Source organism: Alligator mississippiensis, chromosome 1, assembly GCF_030867095.1.
Source record: "Alligator mississippiensis isolate rAllMis1 chromosome 1, rAllMis1, whole genome shotgun sequence".
NCBI lineage: Eukaryota > Metazoa > Chordata > Crocodylia > Alligatoridae > Alligator > Alligator mississippiensis.
In genome coordinates, this window is record NC_081824.1 from 469,982,103 (window position 1) to 469,999,282 (window position 17,180).

General features: G+C 45.9%; 1 long non-coding RNA gene across 1 annotated transcript in view; it reads left to right on the forward strand.

Annotated features, from left to right (window-relative positions):
* LOC109281112 (uncharacterized) overlaps positions 1 to 17,180 on the forward strand; it is a 47,572-nt gene that overhangs the window by 8,684 nt on the left and 21,708 nt on the right. The window contains exon 2 of the long non-coding RNA XR_002087671.2: positions 8,655 to 8,779. This is a non-coding gene — a long non-coding RNA (uncharacterized LOC109281112). The remainder of the gene's footprint in view (positions 1 to 8,654; positions 8,780 to 17,180) is intronic.

A 17,180-nucleotide genomic window follows, 5' to 3' on the forward strand; every position in this document is an offset into this window, starting at 1 on the left:
TCCTCTCCCCAAAGGAACCGTTTGCTGGAAGGTGAGTTCAAGTCCGGTCCTGAATCAGCAGAAGGGATTTTAAAATTGAGCTCCCACCCCCCACACATCGCAGGGAACTATTGACTGTCTGGGGTGGGAGTCTTTCTATGTGAAAGAGGGCTTGGGCTTCATCATCTAACTTCATGGCTCTGGACAGAGATGCCTGCTAGGCTGCGGTAGGCTTCAAACCCCTCTTTCCTTTCCTCCCTTGCTAACTGAGGCACCTTCCTGCTCAGCTGATTTTGGAAACTCCTATGCTAAGGCACTAATCCTTCTCCTCCCCTTCCCCCATGCACGGGGAAGCTGTGCGTTTGACTTGGTGTTAAGGATTCCACTTAGACCTAGTAATGTTCATTACTGCAATGCCAAACCCTTAAAATCTGGCCTTTAAACTTGATGGTTTACTCCGACCTCCCCCCCCACCAAGGTATGTGTGTGCCCAATTTCCTTTGGTTTTAGTGGAGTTTGGGTGCATAAGAGAATCTGTTTAATTCCCTGAGAGGAGTTTAGGCCCTTGAGAGAGTCAGGGGGCATGACCTAACTGCACAATTACAAAGATAAGAGGCTTTCTTTTTGCTTCATGTATTTGAATTAGCTTTCCGGGGGGGAGCTTTCGTACCCCAATTTTAGCCAAGACCCAAGGCTATTGAAGCGCTGATGATAATATTACAAAACAGTGTGCCACCTGCTCTTCAGAGTAGCGTGAGCATCAGTGCTATCAACCTCATGCCTTATTGGCACAGCAAACGATACCTGATCATTGAGGAGATGGACTGGTTGATCAAACATGCCTTTTTCATCCCTACCTCCCACGTCCGTGTCTTGGCATGTGCATGATCTGAATTTCGGTTCTAAGTCGTCTTCCCCCTCGGTTGTGGGGGCGCTGCCATCTGGAGAGCTGTAGGGTGCTTGATCAAACCATGCAGGAGAAAACAACTCTCCTTGGTCCTGGGTGAAAGACCTGGTTGGATCAGCATTGCATTTCCAGGCTTTCCGGGGAATCTTATCTAGCTTTGCATGACCAGGGAAAGAGCTGACAATGGGGGCTCTGAAGATGAGTGGGGACAGTAACCAAAAAAAAGAAGCATTGGGGTAGGGGAGATCACAGAAAAAAGGCTTGTCCCATCCCTTCAAAGGAGCTTCCCTCTTAAGGGGCCTGATTTTGGTCATGGCTTACAACCACGGCTATTGGGAGTTCCCAAATGGAGGCCAGTGGAGTTTAGTTCCCCGGTTTAAACTGGAAGGAGAGGAGAATGGGGACATCACAGCTGGTGCCGGGCTTGTTTTCAGCTCTAACTGAAGCAATATGTCAGGAGCTTTGCAAACCACAAATCGCATGCCAGAGACTCAATCAAATGAGTGGAATATGAAAACTCATCGAAATCATAACCTGAAGTATTAGTAATCAGCTCAGTTAAATCAAAAGCTGACAGGCTAGCAGCCAGCCTGCTCGGAGCTGGTTCGTGTTTGAGTGGCTCCATATGGTGAAAGTTTTGAATCAGAAGGACAGAGAGGCCAAGAAAGGCAATGAGACACTCAGCCGTCATGGGGGATGAAAGGAAAAATGTTTCTGAGATGTTACCAGTCAGAAACCTCCTGGGTTGCAAAGATGATGATTACCTCGACTTAGAAAGGGGGTGCCTGATGCTGAGGCAAAGGGAAGAGATTGAAATGGAATTGGTTTCATATTCGGATATGGGTTTTATGTGAGTGTGCCGGAGACATAACATCAGCACTTCTTGGCTGAAGCTTTTCTCCCCGTTTTCTCCAATTTTTTTATTTAGTTATTTTAGTTAGTTAGTTATTTTATTTATTTTTATTTTTATATTTATCACTATTGTTTGTTACAGTGCCGTAAATGTGCCGAGCACTTCAGTCGCCCAACTATACAAAGCTAAGGGGGTTGCATGGGTTAAAGCAGTGGATTGACTCGGGAGGCTACAGTTAAGTTTCTGAGAGTGCCACAGCCTCCTTGTTGGCCTTTCAGCTAGTGTCTTCCTCTGTGCCTCAGTTTCCCATCTGTGAAATGCAGATGATGGTCATTCCCTTGGCTGTCCTGTCTATTCAAAGATGTAATCCTTAGGCAAGCCCAAGTGGCTGGGGAGCTGCCTATGCATCATGTCTAGGTTAATTCCCTACACAGTCCTTTCTGAGGAAACACTCTTGCTGAAACCAGTAAGGATTTTGTCTGAGGAGGGAAGATAAAACATTGAGCAAAGCATTTAACCTTTAGGCCTTACATAGCCTTCTTAAGGGATTATATTTGCATTCTTTCCTTCCCCGCTACACCCTTACATGGACACACTCTATAGAGATTTTCCTACAGTCTGAAGGGGGAAAAAATATTGCTGGTAGCCTTCAAAAGATAAAGGATACTCCTGAAAATATAAAACGTTGACCCATGCAGTATGAAGCTCCCATATGAGCTCAGCTTTCCATTCTGGATCAAATAAGAAGTTGACCCCCAACTAGGATTAAATTCAAAATGACCTAACGAAATAGGTTCTTCCACCGACCCGTCCCTAAAAACTCAATCCCGATTTGAATTTCTCCTCCATTTGGAAGAAAAATATCTTGTGAGATTCCAGTTTAGCTGTTCTAAGAGTTATGCATAATTGGGATAATGTTTGGATGAGCATCCAATGTACCTTGACCTCCAAGTCAGAATGTCTACTAGAAGGGGTTGGCTTTTTTTGTATTTCATTGGGAATTGGCCACTGCCGGGGTTCAGGCGCTGGGCTGAAAGGGTCTGATTCAGGGGGGTAGTTCCCAGGTCCTGTCTCTAATTCTAACTTGGATCTTGAGCATCGTTTGCCTCGTTGATCTAAAGCAGCTTCACTTTGGGACCCACTTTACATACAAGCCAAATTCTGCTCCCACTTACCGCAGTGAAAATTAAGTGAGCATTTCCATTGATGTCAGGATTATTTGAGATTTACACCAACAAGAGCAGTATTTGGCCCAGCGTTTTCAGGCTCTTTCAGGGTCTTCACTTCAGAACAGAATGAGAGTTAACAGTATATATCTTCTTCATATTACATCAGCAGGTATGTCTGAAAACTTCCCTCTCTCACTTTGTTTCCTTGAGTTCTTCCTTTGGTAGATATTATGCCAACTATTATGTATAGAAGTAGCGCTGCACTGAGGTCTGTGTCTGCTCCTACTGCAGTCAGTGGCAAACTTCTCACTTAGGCTGGGTTCATCCACTGATTTATGAGTAACTCCTCACTGAGGTATTAATCCACCTGCCACTGAAGTCTTCCAATGACTACAACATTGTATTGGGCTTTACTTTACCATGAGTGATAGACAAATCTAACCTGTTTGATTTCAATGGGATTGTGAACTCGACCTGGCTATTTCAAGGCAGTTTTACTCCTCTTGCTCAGGGAAAAAAAAAAAAAAAAAAAAAAAAACACATTCAAAAACCTTATCTTTTCCATGTGCTGCATGCGGGCTTAATCAGAAACACATTGCACCCTCCTGGCTCTTTTCCTCTCTGCAGTTGATATCCTCTTTACTGATCACCAGCTCCTGCAGACTACAGAGAGCCTCTCTAAAGTGCTTCCTATGTAATATAAAATCCAACGTCTATTTGGATACTTCATGCTGTAGAGTGACTCATAAAACTTCAAGGTGCATTGGTTTTTGAGGTAACATCAAACACGTGAAGGGAAATTTGGGATATATTGAAGCATTTGGTTCAAAGACAAAGCCTGCAGGCTATAATTTATATAATTTTAAAGAATCAACATCCTTCAAAGTATGAGCCCAGTGTGTGTGTGTGTGTGTGTGTGTGTGTGTGTGTGTGTGTTGGGGGGTGGGGATCTCAAGAAACCCATAGTTTTATAGTTGGTTGGTAGGGTCGGAAGGGACCTGAGCAGATCATCAAGTCCGACCCCCTGCCATGGCAGGAAAAAGTACTGGGGTCAAACGACCCCAGTGAAGTGTTCGTCTAAACTCCTCTTAAAGACTAAGTTGGATTGGAAAGAAGAACATAGCTCTATACAGGGATTTGGGGGACAAGAAGGCTTGTGGGACCTGGGATTAAGAGCTTGTATGTGGTAACGCCTTTGACAGTCTACAGCATTTGCAAGCTGTGCCTATCTATATGGATGACGAGGAGAAGGAGGTGAAATTGGGAGATAATAAGGTAGATTCAGGCCAGGGTCACTCTGGGTTCTCCTGGTCCCATGCAGGTGCCCTTATGGGGAGATGCTCAACCTAGGGGGATGCCAAATGCTGGCAGCTGCTTTGGGGCCCAGAGGTGCTCAGGATGGTGTCCTGGTTTGGGAAGAGGCGTAGTGGCATGGACAGAGAATGAGCTAACTGGGATCATCTCCCACGCTCTCCCCAGCAACCTCTACCATCTCGGCTCCTCTGAAGCATCTGAATGAAATTAAATCTGACTCCCGCAGTAGAAACACCAGTCTGTGTCACCACTGAGCCCGCGAGTAGGTACCATAGTGGTGATGACTCGGTGAGTAAGTACGAGGGAGAAACTGAAGCAGAAACTCAGTGGTGAGAGAGAGCATGGAAAATTGGGGACTCTCTACCCATGCCCAGTTTTACTAGGAAATAACTCCTTTCTGTTTACCCAGCTGAAGATGTTTCTTTTTCTCAGATGCATCAGAGGAAACCTCTTACCCTTTATGACTTCAGCTATGAAATAAGACCCTGCAGGGTGAATCACAAAGAAATATCTTGCCCAATAGAGAGGGGAGTCCAGTCCTTTTTGAATTGCATCTCTGGGAAGAGGTCAATTATAAACCATTTCCTAAAGTGTAGAAATAAACGCATTGTGTGGGCTGTTCTCCGTGGTTGGGAACCTCCTACTGTCTACTGATTTAAATGGAGATGGGAACAATTGCATTCCTGCTAGCTAGACCTTTTTTTTGAAATTTTAGGACATGCAATTAGCCCTCATAGATGTTAAAGTCTTCTAAAAATCTCAGACAACTGAAAATGCCACCCACTTCAAATCACAGCTCAATGCCATGTTGTTTACTGACGGGGAACAGCTGGGCACAGCTGGTAAAGAGAGGGTGGTTGGCGTGCCTGCTTTTGTTCAGCTAATCCTTTCTTCTGTCTTCCTAGCTAACAAAGGGGAATAAATGGGTCAGCGTTCAATAAAAACGAGAGAAAATTGGAAGTGCTTGGGCAGTGGGGGGCATGGGGTGGCTTTATGAATGGGGTTATGCACGAGGCCCTGGATGGGTAAATAACCAAGGGGTCACTGTGCAACACCGCTGCTTTTCTTTCTCTCTCCTCCCACTGGAGCTCTTCTTACCCACAGTGGGGATACTGAAAGCTTGTCTCTGAGAAGTTAATGAAACCCCGTTTCGTGCATGTATGCGAACAATATATAATGTGTACAAGTGCCCAATGTCATTGTTGCTTTCTTATTGAAAGGCTCCATACAGTGGTGTCTTCCTTGAGCCTGGACTGAACCAGGAGTCACTGTCCACAGTTTCTTGGCTCCTTTCTCCTTCCTTCTCTACTAAGATAAATATGTTGTGTCTAACGTTTCCCCAAACAGGTGAATTTTCAGGGGCAATCAGGAGAACAATACTGGCTATAAACCCTGACTAGTAAGAGCTTAAGAGGAGGAGCAGGTTGGATCTGGTAATTAGGGCTGTGCAAAATTTCAGCAGCTGTTTTGTTTTGGAGGTGTTTCGGGCCATTTTGCTGCCTGAAACACCGAATCCAAATTGAAACGGAAAGCTTAGAAACGTCTCTGAAACTAAACGAGACATGTGAAACGTTTCAGAAACGTTTTGGAAAATTTTGGAGTTTCTGAGTTTCCCGACTCCGCCTCGCAGGGAGCAGAGATCTGCGCCAGGGGTCTCCTCGCTGCTGCTGCCCGCCCCACACTGCCCTGGTGACACGGGGCTGCACAGGGCAGGCAGTGACAGTGAGGAGACCCCGGTGCAGATCTCTGCTCCCTGCAGAGCCAGGTTGCGTGGCAGGGCAGTGCCGACCTGGCTCCACAGGGAACGCAGATCCAAGCCTGCGTGGGGTGAGCAGTGGCAGGGAGGAGACCCCGACATGGATCTCTGCTCCCTGTAGAGCCAGGTCACGCAGCGGGGCAGTGCTGGTCCTTCCCGTGTGACCTGGCTCTGCAAGGAGCAGAGATCTGGGGCTGCATGGGGCAGGCAGCAGCAGCGAGGAGACCATCAGTGCAGATCTCTGCTCCCTGCGGAGATGAGTCATGTGGCAGGGACCAGGAGGCTTGCTTGCCGCTCTTTGATGCTTCCCTGCCCCATGACTTGGCATGATAAGGATTAGAGATCCAGCAGGGGTCTCCTCGCCTACACCAAGGGCAGCGGCCCTCCCCTTCTCCTGGATGAGCCACCCACGGCCCCATCCTGCTCCCTACTGGGGTCCTGCAGCCCCCGGCCGGGTATGACTGTGCAAAGCTTCCCTTGCAGCCCGTTTGAAACAGATTCAGCCAAAATACATTTGGCCGAAACGAAATGGGACAGTGATCCGAAACACCGAAACAAATCGTTGTCCTCTGAAACGGCTGAATCCGAATCGAAACACACCCGTTTCATACAGCCCTACTGGCAATCATAAAATGAAAGGCATTCCTACACTTGGTGGTAATTGACTGCATCATTGTCACTGAAAGGACCATTATGTTTAGCCGTAAACAAAGGCTGAACCAATTCAAATGCCCTGCACATGGTGGGGAAAAGGGCTGCGCTGCCAATGTCCCAGAATGCAAGTTGCTTCAAAGGGGACAGAGAGCAGGTGAAGCTAAGAGTGACAGATGTGTTCAGCAGCTTTATAGGGATGTAGTAAAGCTGGGACAAGTTGTACCACTGTCCCGCAGGACCTGGCGGAGATACTGGAGGTAGAGGACATAAAGCAGCCATAGGAAGTTTTAAAGACTCCAGATCAGGGATCGGCAACATTTTTGGAAAGCCTGCCAAAAACACCTGCAAGCTCAGCTTGTAAGATGTCGGCGTGCCAGCAGCAGATGGCAAGGGAGCTGGAAGGGGCCCAATCCTTGTTGTGACAGTGCAGCCCTGGCCTTTTCCCCGCTGTCTGCCCCGAGGTGCATGTGCCAAGCAAAATGCCTTTACGTGCCACACTCTGGCACTGGTGCCGGGGGTTGCCTACCCCTGCTTTAGATTCATAAGGCCCCTAAGGAACTATTGTGAACCTCTAAACTGACTCTCATATCACAAGCCAAATAAAATCTGTAGCAAGTTTATAACCATTTTTGGCTACGGAAGTAGGAGGGCCTTGTAGACGGGATGTTCAATACCTGGCTCTGACGCAGACCTTGTATGCAACCGTGGACATGCACTTAAACATGCTATACCTTGCTGGCAAAGTCTGTGTAGTAAGACTTCACTGTTGCTTGGGATTGTTGCAAGGATTAATTCATCACAGTTTGTGACTTTACCCAGAGACCCTTGTCTGTCCCTGTGAGGCACTTGTACCACAGAGATGAATGTTTGTCTTACGTCTTACGTCTCCTGACGCCAAAACTGCCAGCCCGCTTTTCTTGTCTGTCCTGATGCCTCCAGCATGCTGCATGTTGAAAGCTTTTTATAAACACATTTTAAAAAGCCCACCAAATTGATAGTATTAATAACAGGAATAAATACGCCTTTGTAGTTGTATAGGTCTCCACATCTTCAAAGTACTTCTCAAAATATATACCAGGAAGTTCGGATTTTCCAGGCTATTGTTTCTGCTTCTGTTAGATGTTTCTTTTGATAGCATGAACTTCCAGAAAGAATAGCCTTTCACGTTTTATTTAAAGTATTCCTGCCATCATTGCTAAAATCGTCTTCTACACGAAAGCAATGATTTTAAATAGTAACATTTCTTGTGTGTATATTGTTACTGCTCTTTGATCGCTTTACAAATTGGCTAGGCATTCCTACACCTGGTGGAATGAACAAAACCTTTGTCTTTTAGTATGTAGTAAAGGGGTTGGGAGGCTGGCTGTGTGGGTGGGGGAAGGAATGTAGGGGCAATAAATGTAGTGTGTGCTGAGAAGATATCATCTGCAAATACCTTTGGAAATGCACATGCTGATTTCTGAGAGATTGCACTTATGAAGTGCTTCTATACCAGGATCCCAGCATTTTATAAGTGTTAAAACTCAGTCACACTAGAAGGTACAGTCACCCTGTGGAGGTACTTAATTATCATCCTCACCAAATAGAGAAAAGGAGGTTCAGAAAGAGAAAGGAATTGATCTCATCTCATTTAAAGTCGATCGCAAAGCAGCCGAGATTTAGAATTGAGCTCTAAACTGTTTGCTCCAATCATGTGAACCCTGATCCTGCCCCCGTATGCTCAATGAAAGCTTTGCCATAAGATCAAGTCTATACTGAGTCACTGAGAGGAGAGAGATCTGGAGTGGGGCCGAGTGACAAACTGACGCCATCAAAATTCAGACCACGTTCACTGGAAAATATTGCTAACAGCCATGGAGCATTCAATGGGTTGGTGCCCGTTTACAAGTTGACCTGGCTGGTTTTTGTGGCTTCCCATTGAAACCATGGGGAAATATATCCTTCTCTTTGGGCTTGAATGGGAAATGTAGCATGTTTAGTTCTGATTTTCTTCTTTTTTTCCCTTAATGTTTTGAATCCTAGGCTCAAGGCAAAACTTGGTGCTTAGGAGGGAGGCATGATCCAAAATCAAACTGAAGGATGTTTTCACACACTCCCGAGATGCCACCTCCTATGTTTGCACAGTTTTTGACACTCTTCCTCCAACTGTAAGTATTTGATTATGGTGGGTCCTTTAAAGTGAGCAAGCAGACTCCTCCATATTGGAGCAGTGCAGCCGAAATGAAACAAATAGAAGGGATGGATGGTATGTGGCCTGTGTTCTGGGTCTGATGACATTGGCAATCACAATCAGCAAGTCAGCCTGGAGAAATAAATGTTGCAGGAAAGGTTACATAATAGAAAACTGTTTCTAAATCTATTTTATCTCTGAACAGGTTTGAGTATCATAGCACCAAGGTACCTTTCTCTTTTTTAATGCAACTGGGGTCCTGACTTCAGTTGCTATATATCAGTCTAGTTAGGATGGCCCTATTGGCTTCAATAAATTTGCATCGGCTGAGAATCTGACCCTAGGGCTAGGGACAGACATTCAAAAAGGCTGAATCTGAATTGATTCAATCTTTGCAGGTTAGTCTAACCTGGCTAGGCTGAAACAGTTTTCAAGTGCACAGATATTCCGTCTGGACTGAAGAAATGCTGGCATATGCTTGAAGTGGGGTATGGGGACCCCAGGGGGTCCTAGAAGCTGGGGAGCAGCCCTCCCTTCCCTTAGACAGTGCTGAGCTGAGAGGGACGTGGCCAGACCCCAGCAAGATGCTCTGATTCAGAAGCACCCCCCCCCCCCCCACTCCTGGCCAGCAAGGGAGCCAGCAGGGAGTTGATAACGTAGCGTTTGGTACCCCATCAAGAAAACAAAAGCTTCTCCTATTAGTTTAAGCTCTTCTTAAACAACTTTTTCCAAAGAAAGAATGGAGGGAAATTACCAGCTACCTACTGATTAGCTCCAAAAAGCCCTAAGCAGACACTGACGTGTCTGCCTTTGTCCTGTCTGCCTTGTGTAGACACCTCTCAGCATTAGCTAGCATACTACATGCCAGCTATGGTCCATATGGGAGAAGGGAGTGGGGGATCCCTGCTTGAGTGGCCAGGGGGTGTGGAGGAAGCCAGGCAGACACTGCTCTGCCTGCAGTCTCTGTCGGAGCTCCAACCAGGGAGCAGGGGGGCGGGGCCAGCCCTGCAGTGGAGCAGGGAGCCCCACCCAAGGCTGCAAAGCATCTTGGATGCTGGGGGACCCTGGTTTAAGTTAAACCAGGAAAGGGTCTGGGACAGACATTGCATAAGCCGGTTTGACCCAAATCAGTTAAACCTGGTTGAATGTAGTATCAGACATATCTCAAACCAGTTTCAACTGGTTTATGTGCCCCGAATGTCTGTTCTGTTGCAGGCTTAAATCAGTTTCTGATCACTTAAATTGGTTTGTGTAGTGTCCATTTCTAGCCTGGGAGTTTTGCCATTGATATCAGTGGGAGTGGGGCCGTGCCATGGTTTTGCAAGACCAGAGAAGATCAAAGAATTTCAGTTTCTAGGAAATAACAGAAGGAGGAAACCCAGTCACTAAAGACTTCCTGTTCCTTCTCAAGGAGAATATGGACAAACAGCCAAAGCCAGTGAACAACAGGGCTCTTTATAACCTGGCTTCCCCTTAAATATTCCCATCTGGGACATGAATGAACATTACCTTCTGCTTCAAACTACCACAAAAAAGCGGTGCAAACACTTTGAAAAATAATGTGATTGGGAAACTGCTCATAAGCTCTTCACACAAGCAAAAGTGGCAGCATAAAGCATACACATGAGGTGAACGGTCCTCTTTGTAGATGCGTGTATGTTCTCCTCCATAGTAACTGACCTCTTTATAATGATGGATGTATTGTCCTCCCAATGCCACCATCAGATAAGGAAGCACCATTTCATATATAGGAAGCTGTAGCATAGACAGAATATCTTACCCAAGCTCAAAGAGGGATGGAGTGGGAGGTGAACCTGTATCTCCTGAGAGCTCGGTCCATACCAGAACAGCAAAGCTCTCCTTCATGTGTCTAGATGTGAAGTCTCTACCTCGACATAATTCTTACATGTTTTCTTTGGATCGTAGGGCTGGAAGGATCCTCCAGAAGTCACCTAGCCCAACCCCCTGCCTGAGGCAGGACCATCCCAATCCAAACCATCCCAAACAAAATCCTTGCCTAACCTATTGTTAAAACTACCCAGGTGACCATCACACAACCATAAAACAGTGCTCTAACTTGCCCCTGCTTTACCTGTGGCATGATGGTGGCCAATGCCCTGCTGATGGAAGTAACATTAAGATAGTGTGAGAGATCCAAGGAAGAGGACCCTGCCTCCCCCACTACAGAGGAAGGCAACCCCCTCCACCCCAAGTCCATAACAGTCTGACCATGGGGTCAAACTCCTTCCTGACCCTAAAAGTGGTGATCAGTATGACCCTGAGCAGAGGGGAAGACCCTTTAGCCAGGAACCTCTGGATTTCAGTCCCAGCAGGAGCAGTGGTGCACTTCAGTCACAATCTCCAGTCAGCTGCAGCCAATTCCCAATGCTGCTGAGGAAGGCAACCCCCCAAAATGTAGTAAGAAGAGGTGGGGGGAGTGCTTTCGTGGCTGCATGTGGCAACCAGCAAAGCCCAGGAATATGGGAAATACCTATAGTATGAGCATAACTATTCCTAGATCACTCCTGACCAGTGACTGTCCAACCTCTTCTTGAACACCTCCAATGATGGAGAGCCCACAACTTCCCTAGGCGTCTGTTCTACTGCATCACTGTACTAACAGTGAGGGCATTCCCTCCCCCTCATCTTTATGCCAGCCCTTTAGACTGTACCATTTGCCCTTTTAAGCTCCTTTTCTGTGAGCTTGAACATGCCTATTTCCTTCAACCTCTTTTTTATAACTTGCCTTCCAAGCCCTTTATCATTGTTGTTGCCTTCCTTTGGATCCTCTCTAATTTTGCCACATCCTTTTTTAAAACATGGAGCCTAAAACTGTACATAATACTCAAGATGGGGCCTAAGTAGTGCTGAGTAGAGATGTACTGGCACCTCCCAGGTCTTGCACCTAATACTCCTGTTGAAGTATCCCAAAATCTCATTCAAGTCTGTGATCTACTAGTACATACTTGCACGAGGCCTTGGATAAATTGATCTGTATGTTTCTAGCATAGTCTATTGTGCTGTTCCCAATAAGAGGCAACAGATGAAACATCATCCTTTGTAGAAAATGTAACTTGTTTCAGGCCCACATCCATAGAGACAAAGCCCTAAGATAATGGAAATTAAGAGTCATTGGAATCAAATAAATAAGCAACAAGACGTTGGCTAGGAGATTCTGTCCCAAACCTGGATGTTTTGGCAATGACTTTCTCCCCCCCAGCAGCTTGCTGATTCACAAGCTATGTTGCATGTGTGATCTTCATGATTGGATCCAGATGTGTATCAATGGGAAGTGAGTTTGTAATGGAGAAACTTCTGCTTGCCCTTTCAGCTGCTAGCGAAAAGTGAAAGGTGCCTTGCAGCTTGTACACATCTTAGGGGAGTGACTTCTTGGGAGAAATGAGTAAAATATGATGCGGTCTGTCTGGTTTCTTGGTGTTGGTTTCCTGGAGGCCAAATCATTCCTTTGGGGAGACGCTTATTGAGCAAGAATGTTGCCTGTTGCCCCTTGTGTGCCATATTTCTTTCCTCTTGCATAGTTTTCTAAGCGTCAGGGGCTTAATCCTACAATGTGGTCAGCACCTCCTGGAGATGCCAAACATCCTTGATTTCACTGTTCTTAATTAGTGATCCCAGTACCCAGACTTCTTAGACACAGATCTACATGGTAGCAGAGGTGACTTGACCCGGTGTCTTTCAGGAGATCAAGTGGGCTCCAGGCTATTTTCTGTGAAATTTAAGGCCTTGTCTAAATCTAAATGTTTTACTGCTTTTAATTCTACCATAGAACCCGAATCACGTGGGTGGTTTGTAACCTGCTGAATTCCCAGTGGGTTGCCAAGTCACGAATGGGCTGCCGTACAGCTGGTTGCTGTGGCTTTTACTCCAAAGGGCACCACTTCTCCGATCACCTGCAACTTGTCAGCGGTCCTGTGCAGGTGACTAGAGAAACAATCATGGGTGGATCTAGAATATTGAAAAGGGGGGTACAGATGGTGAGGTGCATCGTGACATATAATATAACATGCTTTTTTCCTGTTAAAAATAAACTTTACTAATATGCTAAGAGCCTAGAGCGGTATTATTCAGTTTAAGATTGAAGCAAAAACATATAACTGTATTGGAATGAGTTAAAAACAATCTTCTGAACTGTGTAATAGGAGCCCCATGACCAGAAGCAGCTAACAGAAAGCAGAATTGCAGAAATAAGGACAATCAAGACCATTAAAAGACTGTCCACACCTGGGGTTTGAAGTGTTTAGAAGGGATCAGGAAGATGATAATGAGCCAGATGAGTCCTTCAGCACTGCCTGACTAGAAATGCTACTGCTACTGCCAGACGGTTGGTTTTAAACTTTGGATGGAGCAGGAATCAAAAGGGTGCAGGTACAATAGTGTACCCCCTAGACTGCCCCTGAAAACAGTACCCTTTGAAATAAAAGTCACAGCAAACATTTGGACTACCTCAATGGGCCTCTTAGCTGTGAGGCTTGGTTGGTTCACAAGCCAACATCTTCACAGGGGCCGTAGAACCTAAGCCCATGATCTGTCCAGGGTCTCCCATCCACCTCAAACAGTTATAGCATCTGTGTTTAGACATGTATCATCTCTCAGATGAAAGGACTTCATAGAAGAAGGCTAAGGCATCCCTGCTGGTATCCTAAACTGTGCTCTGGGGAGGCTGAGTACTGGGATCAAATTAAGAACACCGTTCTGAGCCAGCGAGAGCAATCTCTCTGGCTGTACAGGGTAGCAAAATTGTGCCTCTTGTACCCGTGTCGCTTTTCTTTGAAGGAAGAAGACAAATGAGTGACGTGAGACTAAGCTTGAGGCACTGTTACACTGCTATAACAGCTTACACACCAGACATTTGCATTAAAAAAAACCCCCAAAGGTTAAAAATTGCACCCCTAAAAGACCTGTATCTTTTTAGGAGAGTAAGGGTTTGCCCTTGGCTCAGCCTTTTCCTCCCTGAGGACAGGGTGTGTGCTGTGCCCCAACAGCAGAACCAGTTAATTCTACATGCCGATATTTTTCTGACTGTCACATTTTGATTGCTGTTTTTAGATTAGTGGCTAGTGTCTGAATACAGCTTCTGGGAGTTGTGAAAATGCCTGAAACCTCTCAAAGTGCAATGAATTTGATTACAACGGATTACTTATCAAACATCAAACATAAAAAAAATACCCCTTGAATAGTTGTACTCGTTGCCTGCTTTCCCTTAAGCAAAGCTGACTTAATCCAGTGATATGGGAGGAAGGGGCGGGGGGATGACAATAATTCTTGGATGCATACTTCCAAAGCATGTCTCAAGCTTTTAGAAATTCCTAGCATTCTGACTGAGTTAGATGAGATGAATATTGCTCAGTTAACTGAGCCAGAAAGGTTGGTCTGGTCAGTCTAAAACGTCTCTTTAAAGCAGTGAATGAAGACCCCCTACTGCATTCTTGTATTAAAGAGGGATCTCGGGCATGCCGCTGATTCCAGGAAACAATGTAAACACCCGCAGATGTGTGCTGCCTGCTGCCATTTATCCTAAGATCGGCATGTATTTCATTTTAAAAACAAAATAGCTATGGTGATAACAAAACAGTCAGGAACAGAGCCCTGTAATGTCTAATTGGAGTCCTCCCACTCTTAAGTCTGCTGTGTGCAGTTATTCAGTGATGCTGCAGCATTCACTTTGACTCCCATGGTGAAACCCAGAAGGGAGCAAACTCTCTGAGTTTTAGCTAAGCCCAGGACTGGAAAGAGACAAAGGGGACAATACTTGGTCTTTGTTCCCCCACCTGGCTTCCAGTCCTGCAGCAGCTACTGCTTGGCTAGTCAGAAGGATCTCTAGATCTGTAGAGAAGTGGGTGTCTTGAAACGATGCATGAGAGACTTGAACCCCATGTACCTCATGGGGAGAAATTTCTTGCTGAGTGGAAATAAAATCATAGCAAATGAGGGCGGGAAGGGACCTCAGGAGGTCACATTTAGTCCAACCCCCTGCTCCAAGCAGGACCAGCCTCAGCTACAGCATCCCAGCCAAGGCTTTGTCTAGCTGGGCCTTAAAAACCTCCAAGGATGGAGATTGCACCACCTCCCTAGGTGACCTGTTCCAGTGTTTTACTACCTTCCTCATGAGAGTTTTTCCTAATATCCAACCTAAACCTCCCTTGCTCCAATGTGCTGCTCCTTGTTCTGTCATCTGCCACCACTGAGAACAGTCCAGCTCCATCCTCTTTTGAACCCCCCTGCAGGGATTGGAAGGCTGCTATTCAATCCCCACTCTCTTCTGCAAATTAAATCATCCCACTTCCCTGAGCCTCTGCTTGCAAGTCATGTCCCCCAGGCCCCTCACCATTTTTGTTGCCCTCCATCAGACTCTCTCCAACTTGTTCACATCCTTCCTGTAGTGGGGGCCCCAAAACTCATCACAGGACTCCAGATGTGGCCTCACTAGTGCTGAATAGAGGGGAATAATTCTTTCAATCCGCTGGCAATGCTCCTACCAATGCAGTCCAATATGCATTAGTCCTAAAGTTAGTCCCAAATCAGTTCACACACACAGCATTACTGCGCAGTAAGGCATCTACATGTGTGTTACTGTGCAGTAACTAATCAGGGGTAAATTTGATACCTGCATGACTCGGGTATCAAATTTACGCTCAAGCTGGCATAAATCACCATATTTATTGTGCAGTATGGGCATGCACGTGTAGATGCACACCCATACTGCACAGTAATTTTAGTTACTGCATAGTAAATGTGCACGTGTCATGCTTTTGGTGCTCTGTAGCAACATATTGGTGCTATTGCCAGTGCGGGAAGTATCATCTACATATGTGGTATGGAAAAAGTTTCCGGGGGAAATGCTGCAGCTTGTTGCTCTTTCCAGATGTTGCTGCAAACAGATCACTGTCCTTTTTAGTAAGCATTTCATGTTTTCTGTTTGTCAGCTTTTCCTCTGCTCGTTGTCCATCCCTCAGTTCATTCTCTTCCCCTCTCTTCCCCTCCCCTCCAGTCTAGTATAAGTGTACCCTATGAATGAAATTCCTTGTTTTTATGCAACTTCAAATAGAGGGTGACAACTACACTTTTAAGACAAACTGACTGTTGCCAACCCTTAAAATGCAATTCATGACTATGGAACCTTATCATGAAGCGTCTGATTGAAAAGGGGATTGGCCTTGTTGTAAAGAGCAGAGCAACTTGACTTCACAGACCGTCGTTTTGGGAACGACTGAAACAAACACTTTTAAGAACGCATCTTGCTTGCACATGGATAGGCCACTAGCTGTGACTCACAGATGTTGTCATGATCATCGTCATCATTATTTTATTAGACTAGTGCTCCGTGATTCTGCTATACACGGTACAAACATGTGAACGAGACACTGTCCCAATGGTCTGACTGGCAAGGGCGCCAGATCTGGTCACTTGAGTCACCCTTTCCTATCCCACATATCCTTCTCCCATTCCCTCTTCTGCTGTTCCCTGCTCCTTAGGAAACTGAGGCTCATGTGTCACCATGACAGATGTGGAAGAACTAAGACCAGTGGGTGTGTACATCTGGGGACAGGGTCTGAAAAATATTCTAATATTCTAGACGAATACATTGGAAATGTGCTTTTCCATATAGCCGAAAGCCAAAATAAACACAACTATGTATCAGGCATGTTTGAATAGCAAATATTCAGCATGGTTTTCTTTGTTGATCTAAAACGGAGGCGCTGCTTTGGTGTTCACTTGGAGATCTGTGTTTGTTGCCCCAAAGAAGTCCTGAATTATCCAGCGGCACAGTGTCACCAGCCACCAGGCAGGGAGCAGTTGGATCTGCTCTATTTGGGCCGCTGGCTGTAAGGGCCTGACTTGGGGCGCCACACTCCAGTGCAGGAGATGCCGATGCTCTAGGGTCCAGATTTACCGAAGTGACTTGAAACTTTGGGTGCCTCGATTATCAAGCACCCACTACAACATGCTTTAAAGGGGGCATTTTAGAGGAGCTCAGCACTTGCCATTGGATATCCCAAAGTAGTATCTCCCTAGGGTTGCCAACTCTGACTGAAGCTATTCCAGGAGATTTTTTCCTCCCAACCTGTCATAATGTCATTAATTGTACTGTTCGACCCGTTCATCTCCTGGATTGCTTTTGATAGTCACTGGGAGATTGATGCTGATTCTGGTACACTCCCAGCCAATCCAGGAGGGTTGGCAACCCTAAGGCTTGCAAATTCCTATTTCCCTTTGAAAAAATTGTTCCAGGGATGTATGGGGCACTTCAGGAAACAGCATTTGGTGATGGATTAAATGTGGCCAGCGCTGCCTTTTGGTGCACATGCAATGTCATCAGCTTGTCCCCTCAGTATCTAGTTTTTGTGCCATTGACATAT